Source organism: Vicugna pacos, chromosome 2, assembly GCF_048564905.1.
Source record: "Vicugna pacos chromosome 2, VicPac4, whole genome shotgun sequence".
Classification (NCBI taxonomy): domain Eukaryota; kingdom Metazoa; phylum Chordata; class Mammalia; order Artiodactyla; family Camelidae; genus Vicugna; species Vicugna pacos.
This window is the reverse complement of record NC_132988.1, coordinates 26,667,869-26,686,820: the sequence shown is the minus strand read 5'-3', so window position 1 is coordinate 26,686,820 and position 18,952 is coordinate 26,667,869. Positions and strand designations below refer to the sequence as shown.

Genomic DNA, 18,952 nt, shown 5'->3' with positions numbered 1-18,952 from the left:
TTATAATTTTTTACAACTTAGATGAAAAGGTTGTGGCACGAACTGGTGCCCTGCAAGCAAACCTGAGTGATCAGTGGGGTCAAATACTGAAAGATCGATACTGGATTTAGGAATGTGGAGGATACTGTGAAACTAGACAGCACCAATCTCAGTGGAGGAGTAGGAGAAATTTCTGACTGGAGTAGATTCAAGGGAGAATTAAAGGGAAAGAATCAGAGGGAAAAATATGAACTGCTTTTTCATGCTGTTCTATAAGGGTAACATGGAAATAATCCTCTCTCACAGGAATGAGTACAGCATCATACTTAACATTCCAATCCCATGACAGAACATGGGTTGAATGCAAATCTGAAGCAATCCATTCACATCATAGAAAAAGTTTACATGTAACCCAGCTTCAAGGACCTATTGTGCCAAGTGTCTACCCTTTGGTCTCTGTTCTAGTATGTGAATCTCTACGCGTCAACAAGACTCCCTTACTCTCCGACTTCATGGACTTGAGTTTAGCCAATGGAAAACACCAACAGGAAATAAAGGTGGGAGGAGACAGAGGCACTAGTTATTTAGTTTCCCAGCTCAGTATCTCCATCCATACCTTAAGTTAGCAGAGACTGCATTCCAAGCTGCAGCTCTTGCTAAATGGCCTTCTCTTATAGTTACAACTACAGATCTCTTAATTATTTCAGGCAATTCTTACCTTCTCTTACTGTACAGGGCCTGGGGATGATGAGGATTTCCTACATAACTTTCAAGCCTTTTTGCTTTCTTTTAACCTTGTCTAAACTTTTGGAAATCATCTTTTATTATAATATCCTAAATTACTCTATTTGAGTGTATCATTTTTGATAATTATAGAAAGACTCTTAACTGAAACGATCCTACTATTCTTTATTTCTTATATTCAGGGATAACTTTTACGAAGACTGACTTGGTTAGGTATGTAAAAATGCTTACCATTAATTCATATTACTTTTTTGTATGCTGAATGATGTAAAGATTTTCAAGTTATATATTTTTCTCACAGTACAATTTGCCAAGGAAATGTTCTTAGTAACATATATACAAGTAATTTATTGAACAATTAAACCTTTAAAACAAAATGTTGTAGGCACTGTACTAGATAGGAGTATACAAAGAGTGAACTTAAACTACATGTGAGAGTTTTAACTTTAGCAATAGTTTCTTTGTGATGCTATAAAATAATTTTATGTATAATGGTCATCCTTAAAAACTATTTTGGACTTTGCTTCTTTTAGGATTGTTGTAAGAGCTGTTTACAGGCTATATAAAAAGTCATCTCATTCCTCAAAATTGAGTTTTTCAAAGACTAAGTTATCGCTAAGCACGAATATCCATGTTTTACACCAGATGTAATTTTAAATTACAGTTGGCTCTTTCCAAGTAGCAAAAGCATCCTCAAAAAAAAGTTGTCACCAATGATAACATATTTAAAATGTGCCCTAGGTTTGTATAAAAAAACATAATAGCATCATAATTAAATGTCCAGAAGCTGGAGCTAAACACCATGGAGCAAATCCCAGCTCTGCCACTTAGCAGCCAGAAGACCTTTACCAAGGTGCGTATCCTTTGTGTACCTGGCCTCTGCTTCTGTAAAGTGTGGATAATAGTAGCACCTAAATCATAGGCTTCTCTTATAAATTGAATGGATTTATATTACTGCAGCATTTAGGACACTGTCTGGACATTTTAAATACTAGATAAGTATTAGCTAAGGGGATTTAAAATTAGTGTTTCTAAAGAGTTATAGCGATGACAACAGCAATAGAATTAAATAAACCAACAGAATATACCCTTTCAAAGGGGAAACTATTCATTTTGAAATATTGATTTGTTGTTTTTTTAAATTGCCACATGACTAGTAAAAACTCACAACTCATATATTGAGAAGCCACTGATTTTTTTTTTTAGTGTGGTAAATACTACTGTGGATTGTTTCTTATCTGAAAAACACTGCCTTTAAATGAATCCAAACAACATAAAAGACACAAATACACAGTAGTTTGATTTACATACCTATATGCTGGTTAGGTACTATTTTTGTACATATAGGCTTCACACTGTTGGCTGCATGCCTCACTTGGCTGTGTAATACATTAATATCATATGTTATAATTAATGAGTAAAACTTGAAACACTTTCACCCAATGTCATGGAAAGCTTTTCATGTCAGAATTGTGTTTATTAAAGAACCCATACTTTCCTTAGATGATTTAAAACTAAAAGAAGCCTCTGGATTAAGTTAACATGTCTGAGGGCAGTGAACTTATTTCAGGTACTTATTGAGGACATTGTACAGATATCATGTTATATGTTCATTAAGAAAAAAATAGAGAACTGTCTCAGGGTTTAGTCTGAAACACAGGTAATTTCTCCTAAGCTTCTGGCTTGCTTCTACCTTATGGACACTAGGAATCCTTCAACTGACAGAGATCAGTTTTTCACTGATCTGATTTATTATTACTCTTACGTAGGTAAATATTTATTTAAAGCCAGTTCTTTCCATGGGAATATAAGCTCACCTTGGGGCATGAAATTATTTTTCTATTATTCAACATCATACAGCCAATGCTTATTTTAATGCCTTATCTATGTACACAATAAATATTTCCAACATGAAAGAATAAAAGAAAAAAGGAGAAAAAGCATATTCAACTAATATTACCAAATATAATATAATTTTGTTTTGTTTCATTTCTGGTGGAGGGATTGTTTTGTTTTATAGTGGAAAAATAAGCAATAATTAATAAGGGATGTAAAGGCTATGTAAAGAAATAAAATTCTTTACCCTTTTCACATATTGGGCATTATGAACATGAAATATCATGTGGATAAGAATGGGGGAGGGACAGGAAAAGAGACGAACAGAGGAAAGGAAAGAAAAAGAATCCACAACAAATGTTTATGGTGGAGGAAAAAAAAACAAAACTTGAAGAGGTAACAGTGTTTTCTCTGTGCTAATTCTTTAGTTTGCTCTTATGGTCACAGAAGGCATGTATAAAGGCAGTGTTAAATGACACATATCTACAGAAACTTTTTTAATTCAAAAAATTACCATAAAGGAAAATATGTAATGGTTACAAAAATATTTTTGTAAATGTTAAGTGTACTACATTTTATTTGTACCTACATATAAAGGAGGGAACAGGAAATGCTACGTTAAAGAATCTAAGGAGACTAATATGCAGAATTCTCTGTGGGAAGACAGGAAGGAGGATGAACTCTTTTAGACTTTTCAGAATTAAATGGAAAACTATACTTTTCTAGGTAATTAATTCTTGTAACTACCAGGAAAAAGGGTTACAACATTTTTCTCAAGAATATTTATTCTCTTATGGTGCCAAAATGAGAAGAAATTCTACATATTTCAAAAACCCTAATAAATTTTCATAGCATTTATTTTTTTCCCTTAAAATATTATTCAGCTCACTTATAATGTCAGCCTAAGAATCTCAAACATTTACTAATTTATCATCCAGGTAATTATTATTGCTGATGGCTTAAAATTAACATTTAGAAATTATAATAAACAAAATTTGCATTTAGATGTCAAAATATATGATTTAATTATTATAAGTGTGGAATCTAGTATTCACAAAATATTACATATTTTTCTGCATTTATGCTTTATTTATATTGAAATGTTTAGAGAAAAATAAAATAAAAAGAATAAATACCCAACTGCAAAAAATTAATTACATACTAATTTCAATATAAATGTGTGTCTTTGAATATGCATACATATTATACATATATACGTGCATCATTTTTTTTATCCTTACAAATGGTGAGTGCATTTAAGTGATTGCCAATATCATGGGACAAAAATGGCATCTATTTTTTTTTAAGTTTCAATTTTTATTAATGATGAATCTCTATAATTCATTATATTTATGGCTGTGATTGTGTTTCTTGACTTAATTGTGTGTTCATGTCATTTTTCCACTTTTAGATTTCGCATTTAGTTTTTTCTTTTTTGGGGGGGGAGCTTATTAGGTTTGTTTGTTTATTTCAATGGAGGTACTGGGCATTAAACCTAGGACCTTGTGCATGCTGAGCATGTGCTCTACCACTATGATATGCCTTCCCCCATATTTGGCACTTAAATACTTTTCATGTGTAAGACTGCTTTAGTAAAACCAAGGATACTAATACAAGGATTAACCCTTGTAAGTAATTATAATGAATATTTATTGCAATTTTACATAATTTTCCTGAACTGTCTCCCATTTGCATCAAATTACTCCAAAAATTTAATGCCTTAATATTTTCATTTTATTGTGTCCATAATTTCGTGAGTCAGGAATTCAAGAAGGGCTTGACCACGTGTTTATCTCTGACTCACATGGAATTAGCATGGCACCTGAGTCTTCCTCACTCACAGCCCTGGCACTTTGATGCTTCTTTCTCTTTACACATGATGTCTCTCTTCCAAGACTTTCCCATGAACTTGGGCCTTTTTACAGTATGAAACTTACAGGGTAATCATTTATGATGGTTAACTTTTCCCAGAGCTAACGTTTAAGAGCAATTACTGCAAGTTACCCAGACAGAAAGAGGGTCATTCATATGTTGTTGGTGGGAATATAAAATGGTAGGGCCTCTGAAAAACAATTTGACTGTTTTCACTTTTAAAAAATAAAACTAAACATGCAGTTATCATATACAGCACATTTACTCTTGAGCATTTATCCCGGAGGAACAGAAATTTCTGTTCACACAAAACCTATGCACAGATGTTTACTGTAGCTTTATTCTGGACCAGACTTAACACAACACAATGTAGTACATCCATACCATGGAATGCTACCTAGCCATAAAAAGGAACAAACTATTGAAGCATGATGTAAAATCTTTCAAGAACCTCCAGAGAATTATGTTGTGTGAAAAAAAAGCCAATATTAAAAGGTCACATTCTGTGCAATTTTATTTATATAACTTCCTCAGAATGTTAAATTATGAAAATGGAGAAGATACTTGTAATTGTGAGGGGTTGAGGGAAGGAATGGAGGAAGGTGAATGTAGTTATAAATAAGTAACAGGAGGCATCATAATGGTGATGAAACTGTTCCACATCTTAACTGTAGTGGTGGATACAAAAACCTGCAGGTGTAATACAATTACACAGAACTAAAAACACACACATGCAAACACACCAGTACATGTAAAACTGGGGAAAATGGAATAAGATCAGTGGATTGTATGAATGTCAGTATTGTAGTTGCCACACACAAGGTTAATATAATAAAATTGAATGAATTTTATATACCAACAAGAAACAATTAGAATATATGATCTAAAAGGTGTCATTTAGAGCAGTATCACAAATAAAAGAAATTATAAATAAGTCTAACAAAAGTACTGTAAAGATCTTTCAAAGAAAATAAAACTATTTTATTGAAAGACACTTAGAATGGATTGAATGAAGTGTAGTATCATATAGGTAAAAAATCCTATTATAAGGATGGTTATCTCTAAATTGAGGTATAGATTTAACATGGTCCTAATTATAATCACAACATTGTGTGTTATCCACTTGACAACTTTATTCCACAATTAATTTGGAAGAACAAAATACCAAGGATAACAAAGGAATTCTTAAAAGGAGAGAAAGAAGGAACAAGTTATTCTATTTCCAAATGTAGCAACTTATTAAAAAGCTATAGATGTTTAAGATTATGTGGAAATGGTACAAAGAAAGGGAAATAAAATAGGGGAACAGAATAAAGACCTAAGGAACAGATCCACATATGGAAGATGGCTATAACAGAGCTGTCACTGCAAATCAATGGATCAGATGGACTATGCACTAAATATTGATGGATTAATTATTTACACAGGTTTTAAAAATTACGTTACCGTACTTTTACCAAAATTAATTTCAGACGGCTTAATGGCTAAAACTGATACATTAAATTTAAGTACTTTTCTTCATCAAAAGATTCATAAAAATTAAGTGGAACATCAAAGTCTCTGAATATAATAAGATATCTGAAACACATTTAGCTATCATGAGTTTAGATTTAGAATATATAAAGAGCATTCAAAACAAGTAAGAAAAATATATAACTGTTCCAATAGAAAAGTGGGCAGAAGGCCTGGCAGAGCATTTTACTGAAAATAGAAATTCAAATGGCCCAGGTGGAAAAATGTCTGATTTTATTGGTTATTATCAGAAAAAATACAAATTAAAAGCACAATGAGCTAACACTGCACACTTACCATATTGGCTGGCAAGAACGTTTAACAATAGAAATTCTTATACACTGCTGGTTGAAGGAAAGGTTGCTATGGGCACTTTGGAAAATGTTTTGATTGGTTTTGTAAAATAGAAGACATGTAAACACCATGGCTTGTCATTTCCATTTTGGTTATAACTCCTGAAAGTGTTCTTCAATATGTTACTTTCTCAGTGACTGTCATTGTGTGGCACCATGGATATTTTCAGATCCTAAACAATGTCTTTTAGTGAAATTTGGATGCAAGCATGTTGTGCTTTTCTTTTGTAAGATAAAGAAGGCATGTTTTGAAAATGACATTCTCAAGGAGATCAGTTTTAAAACAGAGAAGGTATGTAAAGTAAGAATTGAGAATTAAAATATATTTCCCTAAAACTATCCTGTATCAAGGAACCACTTGAAAATTCTCACATTTACCCATAGGTTATTCATTTTCTTCTTTAAATGCCAATATTCTAGGGTAATCCTCTGGCTTCTTACCCGATCTTTGGATCACAACCATTGACCCTTGTATCTCAATTGGGTAGAAACAAGCTATCGTAACTCCTTAACTACTGGAAAGTCAACAACCCATACTGGGTAACGCGGTGTCCCTGGGGAAGTATGCAGATGCTTTCAATCTAAACATGTTCATTTGTACAATATTCCAAGGTAAAGACTGGGATTTCACATTGAGTCTATTTGGCATTCAAATTAAGTCACATTCTAAAGACCTAACTTCGTCAGCAATAAAGGTCCTGTTTTGATCTCCATCTATTCAACTCCTTAGTCTCTCTCTCTCTCTCAATTGTATTTGAGTTCAAATATGAAAGATGGTGTTATATATCTGGTCCTTCTAAGATCAACATGTTATCCTTAGATATTAGTTAACTAAGCTTACTCATTTCTTTCCTAAAGAAAGCACCCTGTAGGTAAAGAAACATTTACAGAAACTTAAAACACTGTTTTCCTCTCATCTATGATTTTGGATTGAAATGTATTTAGGCAGAGCCACAATTTTTTCTCAAAAGCTAAAGCTGCCTCTCATGCAAAACACAAGAGGAAATCAAGTTACCACAACTTTGGAACCAAAAGGCCAACAGAAACTCCAAATATCCCCCTTGTACCAAAATCTACACTGGCTAGTTTGCACTCTTATTTCATTCTTTTTACCATGTTCTCTAAGCCTCACTTTGTTTTTTCTTTGCCCAGGAGAAAAGTTTGTTCACCTTTTGATCCTGAACTAGATGATTTACTGCTTTTTAATAGATCTATGTATTTTACCATTGTTCAGCTTGTTTTTCATTTTCATGGCAATTATATCCAAAATTTCTCCTATTTTTTAAAATAAGGAACCTTAAACTTTATTAGTTTTTTAATGCAACTAATACAACAGATGTGTCCTTTCTACCATGTGAAACCTATATAGATGTGCCTAAAACCACCTGTTTTGGAGAATTTCACTGACTTCCTTGGACTTCTCTGAATTTACAATACTCCTGTTGTACACTCTGCCCTCAGATCTTGTAATCACGTGCTGTTTTTATTTTGTGGTATGTCATCTCAGAGAAAAAAATTTGGTCCTTTCACTGGTGTCAGCTGATGATACATAGAGATATGGAGAGAGAGATGATACAGTCCTCAGACCATGAGCAGCTTAGATTTAAATGCAAATTTAAAGGTGACAGAGAAGGGTTTGTATTGTAGCAATTCAAACATATTTTTCTCAATTTATCTGTTGACTATTCCAGTTTGTGAGGCTTTTTACCATCCCTCTAAATTCCCAATGCCTTTTTTCTATCTTACTGAGTTTCCACAGATTCTGCTTCCTTGAGTTTATGCTCTGTTGTAAGAGTAAAGATCAAAATTACTCCTCTTGTCTCATATAGCAACTTCCCCCCATTACTGAACCCAGATCTTGGGTGGAGGAGAAGTTATCAGGGGCCAAATCCACATTCTACTTCCAACCACTTTAAAAGTGCACCTCTACCCAAAGGAACAAACAAAAAGGTTAAGAAAAATTATTTCCTTTGATAAAGTTTTCTCTACTTTGTTGTAATTATAAAAGTAAAACTATTAAAGTTCTAACGTATATCTACAAGGATATTAGGGCAAAAGTAAATGTTTTCCTCTTCAACTTCTTTCTTTCTACTACCTATCATTATCCAGAGTTTATTCCTGTACCGATGTATTATGAAAGAGTGTTGCATACATTTTCAGTGCAAATAAAATCATTTTGCAAGGATTTGCCTCAAATATGTATCCTGGACATGCATTTGTATCAGGATTCATAATTTCAGTTTTTAACAAGTGCAGACTATTACATCACTTAATAGAACAACGACAAAAGTTTGTAATCATCCTATTTCACCATCGTTGTTCTCTTCATTTTACTGTCTAATTATCTGGCAAAATCCTGTGAATGCTTGGAAGAATTTTCTTTTGGGTGGTAAGAAGACAATCAGGGATGATGGTATCAGGAATACATTGCAGGATCAGAATTTTTTCCCAAATACAACAAATAGTATCCATGAATAATTGCTGACCATGAGAGGAGAAAACTCAAAATTCCTGATCCTTTCCTCAGAAATCCTACTTTCCCATTCTAAAGTAAGACCAACACTCCAACTTGTGAGTCCCAGACTATTTTCCCAAATTCTTCATTAATTTACAGAAAACATTTGAACAGAAAGAGTAACAAAACAGATGAGAAAATAAACAAATTGAGTTCTGTTGTGAACCAAACTTTTTGTTTGGTTAACTATATTATTGAATCCTTACAACACCCTATGATAGTATGGCTATATGTGCATCCAATTTATTGCAGGTGGGAAACTGGGGCTTAGAGAGTTTAAACAACCTCTCCAAAGTCTCTACGTGTGCTCTTTTTGCTATATTATACATCTTTCTTCCAAAAGATGAGGAAACATTCTCTAAAAGTATACCTAAAAATGCCTGAGTTTGTTGCACTCTTTGGTCTTACATTCTATTAATTGAATAACTCATGATTGATGAACTTGTTGGAGTGAACTGCTTAGATAACTTAAAGGGTGCTCATCCTGAGAGCCAAAGAATTGATCCTTATTAATTTACTCAATATACCTCTGATTGCATTTGAGTAGGAAGTTAGGATAAATGATGAAATTTTATTACCAGAAAGTGTTATATAACAAAGCCAGTTAACTGTAGAGAGAGAGAAACTGAGTCTCAAAGATGTGAAGTTTGTCCTGTAACAGATAAAGCTTCTGGCAAAACTCAGATTCCTCTGTGGTCTGGTGATATTCCCTCTGACTGCACTGTGCTAGTGAATCTGAACATCCACAAATGACCATGAGTCTCATCGGACAAATTCCACAGAAACTGTGGGCTGCATCAAACAACAGTCCAGAGCTAATTCTGAGTAACTCCCAAGAAGATCAAGAAAGGTAGCCATCCATGCTCTCCAGAGTTTATTACTGAAGGATTAAATTGAAAGATCTTCATACTCAGAGGGCTTATTTCAAGTGAACTAGTTTGTTCTCACCTGTCTAGATTTAGTTGTTCTGCTGACCAATTTTAGTCCTAACAGCTGAAACTAAACCAGAAGCAATAACTAGTGGTAATTGCTTTTAAGTATCAGGTGCTCAGTAGCCTTAAGGATTAACTTCCATGTTTGATATGATAAATGAAGTGAAGGAAGAAATCAACAAAAATGGAACAAACAAAACATATGTTTCAATATGGAAAATAACCAAAGAAAATAATTATTGTATTGTAAAAAATAATAGATATTTAAAAAAGGACCTTTCTATCATAATTCAGGTGTTTGACCCAGTTTTAATAATATGTTATTGTAATTTAAGTTTTACTCTAAGATAAAGTGATTTAACTCAAAGTGATTAGCATAAAGTGTGGTACAACATGCTGTATTTTTCTTACCCTCTGTCTCTATAAATGTATTTCCAAATTTTAAAAAATAGTGGATACAGCTTGTGGAAATGATGGTTTTCATGCTGTGTAATATGTTGTCTCTAATGAAATCTTCCCAAAATGCTATGGTGGGCCAGCTTCTGTTCTGTTTCAACCTCAGAACATGCAATGTTCTTATGCTATAGATCAAAAACATAAGAGAAACCTTGGTAGAATGATTTTCCAAGGTGTTAACACAGGCTTATTTCCTCATAATAATGAAGTCCAGGTAGCTGGCAGAAATGTTATAAAATGTCAGTTCTTCAACGTAGTCACACATTTTAAATTCAGTAATGTTTCACATCTCTGTTATCAGCTCTACCCTAACAGAGGTAGACTCCAGACCACACTTTGTGTTAGAATGGCATTAAAAGTATAAAACGAGAGAACTCTTTACCTACCCACTGATGTTCTTTCAGCTCCACACAGAAGCAACCAGCCCAGGTTGAAGTTGCTGAAAACAAACAATTAGAAATCAAATCAAAGCTTGTTTGGCTTCACAATTGAATGCCGACATGCAATAGGAATTGTAACAATGCAAAGTAATAGCCTGCCGAATTCAATGAATACAGCTTAATAACTTTGGACCATAGCTAGACTTGGGCAAAATTAAAAAATAATGTAAAGCTCCTTGGGTATGTTCCACTGAATTAGTATTCTGAGGCAAATGCCTACACACCATCCATAATGAGCACTGCTGGTTTCATTTACAGACACTACCTCCATTAGCTAGCACTAATGTGTAGAAATGTATTGTATGCTGGTCTATAAAGGCACACTGAATTTTCATTATGTTTCAGTCAAAAAGTGCTTGTTTTGCAGGATGGAGTCCATGTCAATAAAATGGATTGTGTGTCACTTAAACCAAGTGACATGCTAATCTTCTAGAGGCCTCTGTCCTTAATCTCTACAGGACATGAGTCAGTTTAGAAGTGTGAGCTGTTCTCACAGGTACCAACTATTGAGCTCTTTAATGTAAATTCAAAAGCAAAGCTTATCAGTGTGTTTCAGAAATTGCTTCAATGTGCTTGCTGCCTATGAAAAAAAATCCTCCTTCTTCCCCCAAAATCCATGGGCAACTTCCAAGTTTTTACAGTGCCTGGGAGCACCTTTTAATTATAAAGAAATTGGTTTTGGTGATAGCTGCCCGATGACCAATTGGATTAGAGGCATTTCTTCTGGCTATTATGAAACTTACTTGACAGTTGCCCTGAGTAGTTAGGCATGATCAAAATACTAAGTAAAGCAACGTCCCAATCCAGAACTTCAAGACCCACTAGCCTAACTTCTTAAAAATTATGCCATAAGTAGCCATGTTATTAAAAAAAAGAGCAGAATAATGGGATTGAGATCGACTGTGGATTCTTTGATTTGCAGAGGAAATTACAAAAATATGGAAACACACTTGTGTTGCTTTTTTTATAGTTTAAAATCACATGTATTTTATCATGGGAACATTAGAAAACTCAATGACAACCTACAAAACTTCTTCTAGATCTAAGAGCTAAATCAGTTTACAAGAAAATCTTTAAAACATGAAATTAAATAGAAGTCTACATCCTATAACCTTTATCTTTCATTTTCTAAATACCAAGCATACATTTTCTGCTTATGTGTTCTAAACAGAATAAAATGCAACAATTTCAGAAAGCAATGGTCTGTACTCCAAGTTAACACTTTCCAAAAAAGAATAAGAGGTTCACATCTATTACTCTGTCTGGTATCACATAACACTTTCTTAATAAACCCAAACATGACATTTTGAGGTCAAATTAGGATCATTCACATAAAAAGATATCAACAGAATAAAATAATAAAATATTCTGTCACCTCTGAGATCAAAGCAAGAGAAATAAGTAATAGAATTAAGGGGTTCGTATATAAAGGAGTATTTTCTTTAATTCAGAATTTTAAAAAGTACTTTTTAAATTTAAAGTTCATTTTTAAAAATTTGTGCAGAATGTATCTTCATTCAGGAAATAAAGTGTGCTGAATCAAGTTTTACTTTTGTCTGATGATTTCATGTCTGTCACTGACTTGTATTCTTGTTAGAAAGGCCATTTCTCTTAATTATTTACATACAAACACTGAAGAATATTGAGTAGTATCTATAATGATTCTAGGATAAAGCAGTCACATTTGTATTTTTAATATATTAGGCTATGCTATTCCCACATTCATAGAGTAAATAATGTATGTGTTGTTGAATAACCTGCTGAATATTGTAAGCGCTGGTTAATGAAAAATTACATTTACAACATTAAATCAGTTTACTGATAGGAATAAAATACAGCTTATTTCAGTTTATGTGAAAAAAAGGTCTGGCTAAAATTTTGGAATCATTTGCAAAAGATTAATACTATCATACCCATAAAACAAATCCATGTCTATGTCACATTTAGGAGGAATTTTTTTAAAAATTTGGGATTAATTCATACAGTTATGAAGGATGTTGATTTTGTTACTACTATAACATGTAAGAAATACTTAAATACAAAGGTCATTATGTTTTATGCAATAAAAGCAATAGTATGTGTAGATTGTTAATAGACAGCTTCAGACACTGTACATATAGAAATTCACTCTTGTGTGTTAAAAGGACATTCATCCTAGGGTTTTATGGATTACAAAGAGCAAACAGAAAAATACAAGAGCTGTTACATAAGTTTAGCTCCTAATATCATAGGATGATGATACAGGTGCCAATTGCTTAATTTTGCTAATGAAAGAAAGTTAAATATTCTTTCATAGGAACTGTATGTGTGTGTTGTCTTCTTGGCTCTTCCACCATAAAGGTCATGGATTATAAATGATTCCAAATATCCTAGGGGTAGCCCAAGCTCAGACCAAGGATTTTAACGAAGAAACATGTTGGCATCTGAACCGTGGTTCAAAGAAGATTTGACCACTCAAATAAATTAATTGTGACTTATTAATTAATTGTCAAGTATTAATTAATTGATATTAATCAATACTAAAGTGCATTGTCGTTTCAGCATTCACCTAATATGCAAACTCAAAGAAAAGAATATGGCATCAGAATACTTTCTGTTATTATATCTAGCAGTTAAAAACATTTAAAGAAATAAAACTGCAATCACTGCATTACTAAAGCATGCACAGAAGCATATCCAGGAACATCACCTGATATTTTTGACAAACTGACTTACAGAATAGATTAAAAAAAAAAAGTGACTCTGATGTAACAGGATGTATGTGAAAAGCGATCTGGCAAAATTCCAGAATCACACTGGTCCTTCTAAGGATGAGCTCCACTAAGTAATCCCTTAGTATTTTATGTTACCATATTTAATTTCTGACTCAGTGTCAATTTATAATTTTAAAATAAATAGATCAAATTTATATGTATTGTAGAAATTTGGGGATTATTTTATATTGTAACATGAGGGAAAATGACATAGTGTAAAAATACTTATAGCCAATATTGAAAACAGGAGACAGTTCTTCTTCATTACTTTAAACTACAGTGTGTCAGTTTTCTTCATATGCCTCCAAGTTATATACAATATAAAACTACAGTAGGTTTAACAGAATATAAGATGAGGACATTTTCAACCAAGAAAAAACACAAAGGAAACTAGAACATTATATCCCAAACTCTTCCTGAGGTCAGGTGAAGGGACCCTGAGTAGAAAAGCCTTTTTCCTATTGACGTAAGCAAACTTATTTACTCTGCAAGGGCTGGAAAAAATTGATGCTTGTCGTAACAAAGCTAGAGAAAAATTATTTATTTCCTTATGCAGCTTCAGAAAGTAAATTGATGTATTTGGCCTATTAGAAAAGGAAGGATTGAGCTGAATATGTCTAACCATATCAATGATGTACTTTAATACAAGGAAATAATGTTACAACGTCAAGCTAAAGGCATTGGGGCAGGTTGTACTGCATTTTTTTTTTGCAATTGAATCTTTGGTGAAAATAGTTGACTGGGTCATGCATATAGATGAAGGATTCATCTTATTTTAGAGGACCTCTTTTATCATCTTACTTTGGACATAAAATTAAATATTAAAATTATTAAAAATTCCTAATGATACATTTATTCCTTTCAGGAATTCACACATAAGTTTACTTGGATGCACACAGTTGAGGAACAACCAATTTGTTTGATAGCTTTGTTAGAGTGAAGATCAAATATGGAAAATATCACAATAAAATACCTAAAATATATTGAAGGTTTACTGTTGGCTAGAGACTACGCAAGATATTCAGATACATAATTTCATTGTAACTCTTAGAATAATCATATGGGAGATATCAATATATCCATATCCCAGAAGAGAGGATCAAAAAAGTTAAGAAACTTGCCAAAATTCCTGTAAATAATATGTAACAGAGTTGTAATTTGAATCCATTTCTTTGTCCATAACACATATTTTTAAATACTACTTTGGTGTTACTTACATATCCCTTTCAAATCTAAAAGTGAATGTAATAATTTGAAATAACGTGGAGAACAAATGGAATACATTAGATGCTAATATTAAGAAGTATCATGTTAAGTACATTTATTTTCATTCCAAGCATTTCCTTCTTTAATATTTACTTTGATATTATATCTTTAGAATAAGTTGCAGTAAGTCTTTCAGGTTTAAACATATGTTTTAAACACTTGTATTCTAAAACATACTTTAGAATTGTTTTACTTAAATGCACTTACCCCCCATTTGTAAACTCTTTAAAATCTTAGTACTTGCTTTTACCTATAATTTTTTTCTAGAGTAGTTTTTCTTTTTTTAAATTAAACAGAAAAGAACTTTTGAAATATACCCTGGAATATAAATTTGGACAGCATAATGAGTTATTTTTAGTTATATTTAAAACTATCTCATTCAGAATGTATGGATGATTATTTCTTTAAAGAAAAAAGTGTTCTTTTAAATGTATCAATCCATAAATCTAGATTATCTAAAGAGAAGATGGCAACTAAAATTTTAAGGTTTAGATTTAACAATGTAATTTTGCATTAAATCCTTAAAAGCTAATAAAGCAGCAAATCCTTCCTATTAAGATTACAATAAAATTCCTTCTTGTCAAATTAGAAAATGTTGCTTCTTTAAATAGTGAAAAATTTTGGTTTGTCAACAAATACTTAAGTAAATTCAAAGTCTAACATAAGTTCTGTATTGTGGTGTAGATTTTTCCTTAGGCAAAAATCCTGAAATCTTTTAAAAATCATTTTTTGTATTAAAACATTTGATCAAATAAATAGAAAATAGCCTATTGGTATTGGTTCTCTTTTTTAAGGAAGAAAATGGTACAGAGAACTGTTTGTGTTTCCTAAGAAGAAACTTGGCATTGACATTTGTCTCTTAACATATATCAAGTTCGTTTGAATCCTCTGATGTTTTTTACACTGGTGTCCAGCTGTTGGAAAATGTTCTTGGATTTGTGTGACATTAGCTTACAGATGCTGCTGCTTGATTCTTCCGCACCTGTTTGCTCCAGCGAGTGTTTGCCAATCTGAGAGAATCAGAGCATGTGGTGCCTGGATATCTAGATGCAAATGCTTAAATTGTACATAATGGAAGAGAGGATAAAAGTACTTTGAAAGTACTTTTATCCCCTCTGTGGAATTATAATTTAGTATTTAAATTAGTCACTAACTGACTCACAGGCTAATCTGGGAAAAAAGAAGACACACAATTATAAATTTTAAATTATTTAATAAAACTGACAACTCTTCTAAGGTGGAAAGGTTGCTGAGAGAGACAATTATTAAACAAATGCCTCTGTGCCTTTTTAAGAGTTTTTAAATTGTGGTAAAATATACATAATATACATTTAGCAAGTGTACAATTCAGTGTCATTAAGTATATTCACATTGTTGTGCAATCGTCACTACTATCAGAACTTTTTCATCATCTTAAACTGAAATTGTACCCATGAAACATTAACTCCTTATCCCCTTTCCCTTCTCCTCCCCAGACTTCGGCAACCACTTTTCTACTTTCAGTTTCCTCGTGTAAGTGGAAAGCATAATATTTCCTAAGTTACCCATGTGGTGGCATGTATCAGAAAATCATTTCTTTTTAAGACAATCATAATCCATTTACACAGTTATCCACCATTGCTATGTTTAAGCAACACCAAAGTGTGCAAAGGGAAAGGTCACTTGAGGAGTCAGATAATGGATGGCGAGTGGGAGTGAAGGGGGCTGGAAGAAAGAGAAATTCTGCAACAGAGGAAACAGTGCGGCCCAGAGGCCTGAGGCCAGAAAGGGACTGGCCAGTTTTCAAGACTGAGAAGATCTGACCCAGGTACGGGCATCACATCATACAAGGACATGTGTGCCACTGCAGCGTGTTTTGCATTTTATTCTGTGTACTAAGAAAACACACTGAAAGATTTTATTTTTTAAGTAGGGATATCCTATGGCTTAACTTTTTTATGTGAAAAATGGATAGGAATAAGACAGGAATATATGAAGTGAGACACATTAGGAAGCTATCACCTCAGTGGTCCAGGTATTGTTACTGCCTTGTATGAGGAAGGTGGAGTTTGTAATTTAGTTGCGGGGAACTTGGTGATGAATCCAGTGAAAGCAGTGTTGGAGGTAAAGCTGTTGGGAATCACTTCCAGGTTTCTATTTTTAAGAACCAGATGCACAATGGCATCATTTACCATTGTGGAAGAACATGTTTTTGGAAATTTCAAATTTGAATCATCTATTAGATATGAAAACTCTTCTTGTTATCATTAAAGAAAGTCTTTCCCTTGACTTTAGGGCTACTTAAAAAGGAAAAACCTTGTAAATTATTTTTTGGGGGTTCATTTTGCCACTCAAAAGAAATACTAACCTGGTGGTGGGAGGGCATAGCTCAGTGGTAGAGTGTGGGCTTAGCAGGTACAAGCTCCTAAATTCAATCCCCAGTATCTCCGTTAAAAAATAAACAAACCTAATTACCCCCACCAAAAATAATAATAATAATAATAAAGAGATACTAGCCCTACAGAATAAACATATTCTCTTTTTTTTTTATTTTGCTTATTTCACTCTGGCAATCATACACTACTGGAAGAGAAGCAAGCTTTAAAAAATACACCTAAAACCTTCCTTTAACAATCATTTTATTTCATAGAGGCATTAAAATTTATTACTCGTAATTATCTGGTCAATTTACTCTAATTTGTCAAACCTGGTCACTCCAGCAAAATATGTCCTACTTTTGAAATATATTACAAAAAGACCTGACTCTACAGGGCTAATTTACTATATAAATCCAAATCTTACAATTCACTTTATTTTAGAGATTTATTCTCAATTTTATTGTCCTTTAATATATTCCTCTCTTTTACATTATAGTTTCATCATTTCTACTGTTTGGTCAAATTTCTTGAAATCCTTTTTCTTTCCCTCTTGAATAGAAGTGTCCCAGGAAAGGAAATCTATTTGTCACCCATTGGTAAGACTTTAAAACTGTTGTCACTTAGTCACATAATCTTATTGTGCTTGGAATTTTATTGGTTTTATGCCACCTCACAAGCAGCTCCTTTCTTTTGATATTTTACAATATAATTAATCTGGTTATTCTACTTCATGCATTTCATCTCCCTGGAATATACTTCCAAATAAAATGTCTACCTAGGAGCTTGGAGACACTTTAAATAAGCCAAATACACATTACAGTTCTGCTGTGGTGAGTCTTTTAGAAAAAGATGTTCTTCGTTTGGTAATTTACGTACCTTGCTATCATTTTTCAGAGTGGACAATATTAGAGAAGGTTAATTGACAGCATACCAGTATGGTAGCAAGGAGGAATTATTACTTTGACTTTAGGGCTATGCTTTTTAAAAACATTTTTTATGGTTACATGAGTCTATCACGCATTTTATTATGTCTCTCTCCAACTATTCATTAGCCAAGATCAAAGTGAAGATTTTCATGAAAAGACACAGAAGAAAAGGGAAAAGGAAGAAGGGGGCAGGGGAAGAAGATAAGAAAGAAAAGTTCAATTTTGAAGGAAATTTTACTGAAAGTTGTAGTCGTATTAAATTGCTTTTTCTGGTTATAAATATAATATATGATTAATAAGAATATATGATCAATTTAGAAAATCAGAATATATGAAAAATAATGTAGAAGAAGGTAATATCACTGGAAATCCTACTAACAAGAAATAAGTGTTGTTACCATATTAATGTATATTTTCCAGCATTTTATATTTAAGGGGATCCAACTGATTTTTTTTGACTTCTCTTTTTCTCATTGGAGAGAAAATCATAACTTCAAAAAGAAATATAAGTATTATAAACTACTTTCAACTACAGTTTCACTCAGTGTAGAACAACAGTTTTATGGTTTATATATTTCTGATATATTTGCATCATTAAGTTCATCCGTCTTGATCGCTGACAAATAACTTGTGACTCTGCATTCAGTTTACAAATGGCCTACACTGACCCACATTCTAGGCATTAAGAGGACAAAGGAGACTCAACTGAGAGAGAGATTTAGAGAAGGGATAAATTGAGAGCTCGAGATTTGCAGATACTAACTAATATATTTAAAATAGATAAACAACAAGTTTATACTGTATAGCACAGGGAAGTATATTCAATATCTTGTAGTAACTTACGGTGAAAACAATATGAAAACAAATATATATATGTTCATGTAAGACTGAAGCATTGTACTGTACACCAGAAATTGACACAACACTGTAAACTGACTATACTTCAATAAAAATACATATATACCAAAAAAAAGAGAACTTGTGTGTGGAACTTGTGTCCAGACTGAGCAG

The 18,952-nt window shown here is 32.7% G+C and overlaps 1 long non-coding RNA gene across 1 annotated transcript in view; it reads right to left on the bottom strand.

The window, feature by feature from the left end:
- The window catches only part of LOC140700032 (uncharacterized), a 341,257-nt gene that overhangs the window by 209,423 nt on the left and 112,882 nt on the right, over positions 1-18,952 (bottom strand). Inside the window, exon 2 of the long non-coding RNA XR_012078244.1 lies at positions 10,586-10,638. This is a non-coding gene — a long non-coding RNA (uncharacterized lncRNA). The remainder of the gene's footprint in view (positions 1-10,585; positions 10,639-18,952) is intronic.